This window comes from Arvicola amphibius, chromosome 6 (genome assembly GCF_903992535.2).
Source record: "Arvicola amphibius chromosome 6, mArvAmp1.2, whole genome shotgun sequence".
Classification (NCBI taxonomy): domain Eukaryota; kingdom Metazoa; phylum Chordata; class Mammalia; order Rodentia; family Cricetidae; genus Arvicola; species Arvicola amphibius.
The window spans coordinates 132960913-132970598 of NC_052052.2; the positions used below are offsets into that span (position 1 = coordinate 132960913).

At 42.7% G+C, this 9686-nt stretch overlaps 1 pseudogene; it reads right to left on the minus strand.

The window, feature by feature from the left end:
• Positions 1-2289: 2289 nt before the first annotated feature.
• LOC119817587 lies at positions 2290-2916 on the minus strand (annotated as a pseudogene).
• Positions 2917-9686: the final 6770 nt, after the last annotated feature.

Below are 9686 nucleotides of genomic sequence, written 5' to 3' on the forward strand. Positions count from 1 at the left end.
AGGCGGATCTCTGTGTGTGAGTTCGAGACCAGCCTGGTCTACAAGAGCTAGCTCCAGGACAGGCTCTAAAGCTGCAGAGAAACCCTGTCTCGAAAAACAAAACAAAACAAAACAAAACAAAAAAAAAGAATGGCCCCAAAGGCTCATAGATTTGAATGCTTAATGATCTGAGAGTGGCACTATTTCAAAGGATTAAAAGGATTAGGAGGTGTGGCCTTGTTGGAGTGGGAGTGGCCCTATTAGAGGAAGTGTGTCACTGGGGTTGGGCTTTGAGGTTTCAAAAGCCCTTGACAGGTCCAGTCTCTCTTTCACTCTCTCAGCTTACAGTCAGGATGTAGTTCTCAGCTACTGCTCTGGCATCTGCCTGTGTACCACCAAGCTCCTGAGCATCATGACACATGATGACAATGGACTAAAACTCGGAAACTGTAAGCAAGTCCACAATTAAATACTTTCTCTTACAATAGTTGTCTTGGTCAATAATATAGGCACTAAGACAGATGCCCACAAAGTTAATGGTAACTGTGGTTGCTGTCACTGTTACCCCAACCCTGGAGACACCCTGAGAGACAGAGAAGTCATAGCTGTGATCTGATATGCAATGACCCCAAAGACAGTAGAGAGCACCAGGGCAGTCATGAGGAAGACAGAGGCAGTGCTCATCAGGTAATCTAGAAGTCTGTCTTTCCCGGTCAGCTTATCCTCACCATCAGCTTCAGAAGGTTCACAAGACTCCATGCACTAGGGCAGAATGTAATGGCTGCAAGAGTGTGTGGCAGGAGAAGGCTGGTCCTGTCTTACAGCAGACAGGGAACAGTGACTGGGACTTCTTCTGGTTTTTAGCCCTCTTTTCCTCCTTTATATCAAATCAAATTTTCTTTATTCCCATCATCTATCTTCTTTTAAGTTGAATCTTTATTCTTTTTCTGTTGTTCCCACATTTACATGTATTTGTAATTTGCATTTTAAATGGCAGTCTGTAAGGAAGCACAATAAACTCATTGGTTCCTCAGAGTGAACTAAGGTGGAGTTGTTCCTCAGTTTGTCGCTGGGACCCTGGGAGGAGGGAGTAGACTTTGCTTTATGGCTCTCACTGGGAAGCAATTTTAGCAGCAGGCATCTCTTACTACAAACAAGCTTTCTTCAATTTCCCTTTCCAGTTAATCATTTCTCTCTCTAGCTGCATCTAAGCTATTGTTCAACCAATGGATTATTGTTTGGGTGACCGCAGTTTCCATACACACACACACACACACATATGTATGTATATATATATATATATATATATATATATATATATATATACACACACACACGTGTGTGTGTGTGTGTGTGTGTGTGTGTGTGCTCGCGCGCATGTGCCCGTGTGTGCTTTATTAGATATTTGTAGGCTGTGGTCCTGTTAGTCCAACAATGGCTGACTCAGGATGGAAAGGCTGAGAATCTAACAGTTGTTCAGTTCATGATGCTGGATGTCTCTGCAATCCCAATCTGGTGCTGCCATCCTGGAGGATTCCTGAAGATTGATGGAGTCTCGTTGAGATCCTGATGAAGTAGGATTTAATACCAGGCACAGCAACAGGATAAATGAGTTTGCCAGCAAGAGTGAGGGCAAGCAAGCCTTTTTTTTTAATGTTGGCTACACCCAGGTGTGGCCCAGATGGAAGGTGGGTCTTCTTGCTTCAGTCTGATTAAGAAAATGCCTGAAGGGAATACCCAGCAGTTCGGGTTTTAATTGATTGCTGATGTAGTTGAGTTAACAACATAATACTTCCCTCTTAGTTTATCTCTAGCGGGAATTGCTCTAATGAGGGTTCCATATGTATCCTAGGCTGTTAAGGGCTTTCTGAGGACATCTTCCCCATTGCTTTGGAATCTCCTCCAGAGCTAGAATAGTTTTCTATTAGAGATTCTGGCCCTGCATGAGTGGTGTCAGAAATTCTGACCACACATCAACACTCAGTAGAAGTTATAGCATCCAATTTCTCACAACTGATTGTATTTCCACCCACAGTCCAGGACTGACTGCGTGGGTTGTAAGTCATACAGATCTCACTGGTGCCAATTCTATACATAGCACTATTTCTATGGCTCCATAATTCATGGAAAAATCTCATCATAGATGTTCCTAAAACTTGGACCCTCATCCCTAACATTAAAATCCCACTCCCTAGAAAATATTTCTAGTCTAGCGCCCTTGATGTGACATACTACTTTTACTTTCAGCTTCACATTTTTTTTTTTTACAGAATAATAAACACCTTTATTACATGAGCTATGAAGGATGGTTTATTTGCCTTTCCGGGCTTTGATCTTCCTCAGATAGAACTCCAGCTCCTTGCCTTCTAGCACATAGCCATCTGCTCTGCTGCACTGGCCTGGTCTTGAGGCGATACAGGCCAGAAGCTTGCCCTGCTGGAACTGCTCCTCTAGAAGACTGCTGATCTTGGCGTTCTTTTTCCTTTCATCATATTTCTTCTGAATTTTCTTTCATCGTTTTTTGTTTAATATTTCTTCCTCCTCAGGAGTCAGCTTGGCCCCCTTCTTGCGGCCCAGGGACAGTGCATAGTGGGACTCGTGCCACTGTCGGTACGGTGTGCTGTCAATAAGCACAATGCAGTTCTTGACCAGAGTCTTGGTGCGGACCAGCTCGTTATTGGATGCATTGTAGACAACATCAATGATCCTTGTTTTGCTAGTACAACACTCGGAACCCCAGGAAAAGTTCCCCACATCCAATCTTAGGGCACGGTACTTCTTATTGCCTCCTCGCACATGGACCGTGTGAATGAGACGAGGGCCAATCTTAGTGTTAGCCGCAGGCCATCCCAGCTCATACTTCCGCTTCTTGTGGTAGGGCTTTCTTTTACCCCCAGTCTTGCGGCGCTTGTGCCAGTTGTCCTGAGAGATGCCCATCGCTCGGCGCTGGCAGGAAAGAGCTCAGCTTTACATTTTTTTTTTAAGGATGAACTGAGAGTGTTAGAAGAAAGGCTCCCTGCTGTACTTTATCCTGTCCTTGCTGGCTTGAATTTCAAGGAAGATGCTCTTCCTCAGACCCCAGGTTTACCCAGAAATGGCTAGATACATATTTAACCATTATGACAGGAATTGCTGGATAGGATGGAGAGGAAACATGGTCATTATTATATAGCAATGTTTACAAGGTTTGCAAATTAGTAAAAGAGAAAGGAAGGATTAATTTTGTGGTATATAATATATAGAAGGCATCAATATGAACCTATGGAGTTTTAATGTAAAGATGGTAGATGAGTTGTACATATACATTGTTTAATATATATATATATATATATATATATAAACACACACACACACACACACACACACACACACACACACACACACACACACACATATATATATATATATCCTCTGCTTAAAGGGCCTTTGAAACAATGAACTCTGAGTATCAACAACACAACTAAGGCCCAGTTCTTGGCACTTAAATATTACTTTCCAACCAAAAGAACCCAAAGCTTATTTTAAAAAGTGTTTAATTCCAGGGCAAGGGCAGAAATAAAAGAAAGACACTCTCTCAGGGTCTGATTCCCAGAGAAGCTCTGCTGGGTGGACGGACAGATAGACAGACAGACAGACAGACAGACAGACAGACAGACAGACAACACTTACCGACGAGGCTGTAGTTCAACACATGCCAAAGGGCATGCTTTCCAGGAGGTCACTGTCTTCCATCTGATGTCTCCCGCCCGAGTCTCTGCTTGTTGGTTGAGCACACCCACAGACCCCTGATAAGTATTTCCATGGAAACCACCCACAGAAACATGAGCCCTCCCGGAGTTAGACGGGTGACCCTCCCAGCTGCTAATTTGCTAACAAGACCTGGGAACCTGGGGAAAGCAGGTCTATTCCAATCTCAGAAATGAACAGGACTTGGGCCCATCTTTCTAGCTTCCCTCTGGAACCAGTAGTACATGTACAAACTGAGTTATTCGGACCCTACCTAGACTCAATTAGAAATATACGTGTGTATTTTTAGCCATGAACAGCTTGCTTCGCTTCTAGGGAAACAAATATAAGCTGTTCCAGACCAAACTCTTAACACCAATTGAAAAATAGAAATCTAATAACAGAATCTGTCCCTTTCTGGCCACATTTTCTAGACAAAGCAGAGAGCTTTGCATCTTTTCTTTCATTTAGTTCTCATGCCAATGCTGAAAAGTAGTTATCTTTATCTACTCTATTTACAGTTGAGGAAACCGAGATCATTATGAGCAACTCAGAGAGGTCATGTGACGGGGTCAAAGTTACAGGACTGTGGTAAAAGGACAAATGTTTATAGGTTGTGGTTAGGGATTATGTTAGTTTAGTAAATTAACAATTATGAATTCTCCTCCAATATCCATGATTTCACTAAAACTAGTCCAATTAGAGAGATGATGGTTACTGCATGGAGTCGGAGAGGTGGTCCTGAAATAATGGGCCCTGAAAACATAAATAAAGTAACATTATACAGACTCAGCAATTTATTCATATATATTTAGGAATATATATGAATATGTAAAAACTTATGTGTATACAATAAGGAGTTCGTGAATAAAGAGGCCATGAATTTGAAGGACAGCAGAGAAGGGGTATGAGAAGGGATCATTGGAGGGAGAAAAAAAAGGGAGAATTGTTGTAATTAAATTAATTTTAAATAAAACAAAGTTACAGGGCTGCTTAGGGTAGAACCAGCATGTGAACCCAGATCAATCTGAGCACTGCAGCCTCATGATTGGGCCTAACAATGGTGATGCTACTGATACAAGAAAAGAAAGAATGTACCTACAACCACTTCACCACTGAGGTATGATGACAGTTAGCAACAGTGAGTAACAACAGAAGAACCTGGAGTTCGTCCAAGTTAACACTGAAAAACAGTCAACTAGTGAGCTATGACTTCCAAGGGCAGCCTGGAGGGGGAAAAGCTAATCCTGAGGAAGGATGGGGTGGCAGCTCACCAGCTCACCTGCAGCAGCATCAGCTAGGCCCAGTTCAAAGTCAGCGTTCCCAGTTGGTAATCTAGGAGACGATAAAGTCTAGTCAATCCTGCTGGATGTTTATAAGTTCATCAACGTTAAAGACGCTCGGGTGAATTCTTCTCCAAAACAGACTTCTACTTGACTGTGGACTCTGATCAGGGTGAAGGGAGTGCTTGTGGCAGTGCGGGTAACAAAAACACATGAGATAGTAAATCTACTTCCCATCAGAAACTCCACTGAGATGCAATGTCTTGGTCAGTGGTGGCAGGGACTTAGCTCTGTGGTTCCCGAAGTTGGAGATGGCTGTCAGTCTCGGGGTGGATTCGGGGGAAGAGTGTATGAGGAAGGGGGCCCCATGTACGAGCACATCCTCTAAGGTGCTCACCTTGTCGGGTGCCTGGTCATTCCAGCAAATCCAGATGTAAGGCCGGCCTCCCCACTGGGCCAGCATGTCACATCTGCCAAAGCCCATGGAGGGCGTGTGGCTGCCACCTGTAGACCAAGCTGGGATTTTCCAAACCTCCGGGGTTCTGTCAGCTTCTGGTATTTGTTTAGTAGATGAGCCAGTCTGGAAGGCACAATCAGGCAACCCCACTGTTATTCTTTGGTGTTTCCTTTGTAGTAAGAGAAGACATTATTTCCGGTGTGTGTTGGTGGTCAGGGGTCTCAAGTTCCCCAGAGACTACTGAGGATCAAGTTGAACTGGGGTACCAGGAAAACAAGGACTCCTGGAAGGTCTAAAGGTGTTGTAGGGAAAGTGCTGTTAAGGCCACTACAATATGCTTCTTCCGACATGGCTGTTCTTGTTCTCTCACACAAGACGCCATTGCCAAGGGCTGGAAGTGGGGCTGGGTGGGGTGAGCATGGTTGCTAGATCTCACTTCATTAGGGCTAAGCATTGCTGACGAGTTCGGAGCCTTTCAAGCTGATTGTTTATCTGGATGCCAGTCACATTCCCGAAAAGGTCGGCTCTGCAAGAAGCTTGGTTCTAAGCCCAATCTGAGCCTGGAGTGTGGACTGGATAAAGGCAAAAGCTACAAAGCTTGTGGAGCTCAGCCCTATGGCCAGCGATGGACTAAATGTGTGGGTGCTCCTGAGTGGACTGCCCTGGTGAGGCTGATCAGAGGATGACGTCATGGGGTTCGCTCTCTACAGCGTTAAAGAAACTCTCCAGATGACCTGGTAGCTGTCTTAGCACAACTCCTTGCTCACGCCTGTTACTGTAAGTGCAAGCTTTTTACTCTCCTTTTCCTTCCACATCTCACCCGTTTTCCCTCCTCTTTCAAGCCGTGCTGCTGTATGGTTTTGAACATGCTATCCTCTCTCTTTAGAGGACAGAGACAGCATCTTACACATCCCTGAACAGGGTTCTTTCATAGTGTTTGGGACTCTATAAAAGTCCTTTTCTGTCTCCCCATCTTTCCGTTCCCTGTGGAGGGGGAGAAAAAGACATTTTCATCAGTGGTGTAGCCACCAGCAAGTTGCCCATGTTCCTGTGATTAACTCTAATTAAACTCAGTGTTTCACAAAACAAGCAAGCAAGCAAACAAACCAGGACAATTTGTCTACTGGCTGCTCTTGGTTTCCCTCCTAGTAGTTTGCTATAAATGGTTTTTAAATCCAGCAAGTTTTCTTAATTCATTACCATTACTGATATGGCTATCTTTTCATTAGGAATATTTCTATTTGAAAAAGTTCCCACTTGTTTGAAGAAACAAACTTAAATTATAATAGGAACTTGCTTGAAATAACTTCATATCAAAGGGTTTAAACTAAAATAATTATACTAGGATGCAAAGTATCAGTTTCTTGGTGTATAATCTGTTGGACATTAATATTAATTGATCAAAACCTATCTTGATTTGAAAATAACTTCTCTTAACATTTAATACAAACGAAGTAAGTTTGGTTTAATTGTATTATTTCTACTGATTTTTTCATTGCAATTAAGCCTATAATCAGCCATGAAATATTTCAAGTGATTCCAATGCTGACAGATCAGGGATGTCACTTTGAGAATCATTGATCTCATTTTTCTTTGAAAGTTTCTCTTTCCAATAAAACTGATTTTCATCTCCAGAAATTTCACATATATTACATTAATGTAGCACCAGAAACTTTCATTTCTTTACTGCTAGTTTTTGTTTGTTTACTAAGAATAAGACAAAATCATCCCATTCCTCTTGAATGGCAGGACCACAATCCCCAAACTTCTCTCTTCCAAAATAAGTACCACCTATCCTTCAACCATCTCCAGCTCCACTCAGCTCTCTCTGACTCTGACTCCGGCTGCAGTTCCACTGTCATTCTAGTTCATGTGGCACTTCAAAAGTAACATCATAAAATATTTGGTCAATAAACAAGAGGGCCTTTGGAGCATGACTAGCCATGAGGGCTCCAGCTTCATGAATGGGAATAGTTCTCTTATGAGAGAGGCTGGAGGGACCCTATTTGCTCTGTCTGCTATGAGGAAACACATACAAGGTGATGGACTCCCAACAGACTCAGCTCTACTGGCTTCTTCATCTTGGACTTTCTAGTCCAGAACTGTGAAGGATGAGTTTCTGTTGTTCATAAATGACCAAGTTGAAGGCATTTTTCTTTAGCATCCCAAATGGACTAACAATAGTCTCCCTACTTCCAGCCTCACTCCCTCAAATCTTTTCTCTACCTCAAACCAAGACTGGTACTTACACACAGCCTATCTTACACACAGAACCCTACAAGAGTTTCTGTATCACTCAAAATAAAGCTAACGTCTATAATGGTTCCAAGGTCCTCAAGGCTCTCAAAGGACCTGCATCCCTAACATCTCTTAGTATTTGTTCAAATTTCACCTTCCCAGGTGAACCTATGTAGTCTTTGCATTTCAAACTGTACCCATTACCTTCACATTCATTTTCCTTGTTAACTAGTCTGTTGCATCCCCCATCTGCTAGAAATGAATGTCACTATTCATTGGTACACTCCTTGTGCTAGGACAGCCTGTGTTCTTGCAGATGACACCTTGTACCTATCTGTTGAATTAATGGTGTTTGAGTAAATGGCTAATAGTCTGAAGTATGTGGTTATTGATTTTCAGGTTTTAATTAAAAGAAGAAAGGAACAGGAAGTTTCATGGGGAAATATAAGAAAGAAAGAGTGTAGCCTAGCCACATAAACAGATGTCAGTAGAAAGAAAGGAACAGCTCTCTTGAGAATGTGCATCCAAATCATGAAGTGCAAGATGCAGGTGCATGAACGGTTACACTAGCTTTTAACAAAATTATACGCTTTTCGGGTGTTACCCAGGAAACTGGAGACGACAGCTGTTCCTACATAAGGAAACTGAGTGGCTAGGCAGCAAGGGTTAGCAGGAACTAGCATCTCAACAGGCAACACTTTACTTTTGAATGTTGTACCATGTGCAAACAATATCTATTGATTTAAAATTTAAAATAAAATCCTAAGAAAAGAGCAGCGTCCATGATTAGCAATTCCCAAATGAACACTCAATTGATTAGCCATGATTTGCCTACTCTTTGAATAGGAAGATTTCATCCCAATACTCAACTGTAAGACCCATCTGAACATATTTAAATGTTGAGGAAAGAAGTGGCTCGGGGGCTGACAAGATGCTCAGCAGGTGAACGTGCTTGTTGCCTTGCCTGAGTACATGAGTTCAATACCTGGGGTCCACATGGTAACAGGAGAGAATTGACTCCTGCATGTTGTCTCTGACTTCCACAAACATGCACACACATGCTGCTGCTTCTCCTCCTCCCAGGTTTCTCCTCCTATAGATTCTCTTTGCCTGCCACTCCCATCTATCCTTGTTCCTCTTTATGAGACCATCAGGTGTTTTAAACAGACAAAGAATCACAGCTTTACGGAGTTAAACAAATGCAGCAGAAACAAAAGTGACACACCTTAAAATAATTTTCTACAACAAGGCTGCAAGCTCATGATTCTCTTACTTGGCCAAGTTTCCTGTGCTTGTTTTATGCCCACACTCACAACTGGGATCTTTCACCTAACAAGTCAGAGTTTTTCTCTGTATTGGAATCCATCTGACCATAGCAGCCCCCATAAACAGCAGCAGTGGCTTCCTGGGTGTTGGACAAGCTCTTTGGCTACCACAGATCCATCAGCCTATACCCTGCATGAGGATGCTGAGTGTCAGTAACCACACCATTACACTGAAAGGAATATCCATCTGCAATCCCAGCACTCAGGAGTCTGAGGAAGGAAGATTTAGAATTCACGCCAGTCAGAACTTGCCTCAAAACAATCAACAACAAACAACAAAACCTGTTTGTTTGTACTTCACTTTTCTCTTCCTGGGATGGGGGTAATAGAAGAGAGTTGAGAGAGAGTCTCATGTATCATAACCACCTGCAAATCTATTCCCAAAGGATTAAGTGCCCGCTTCTGGCCTCCAAGGCACTGTGTTCATATAGTGAGCATTCATACATGCAGGCCATACACACATACACACACACACACACGCAGACACACTTCCTGAGAACTTCTTTGTCATAGGGTGTCACTGAATTCCATTTATAGCCAAAGAAGACCTTAAACTGGTCCTCCTTCTATTTCCCTAAAGTAGAGATTGAAGACATATGTACCATGCCTGGTTTTATTGGTGTCGATGTTAATCACTAAGGGAAACTCTTTTTGTATTGATCTTAATTTGACAGAAAG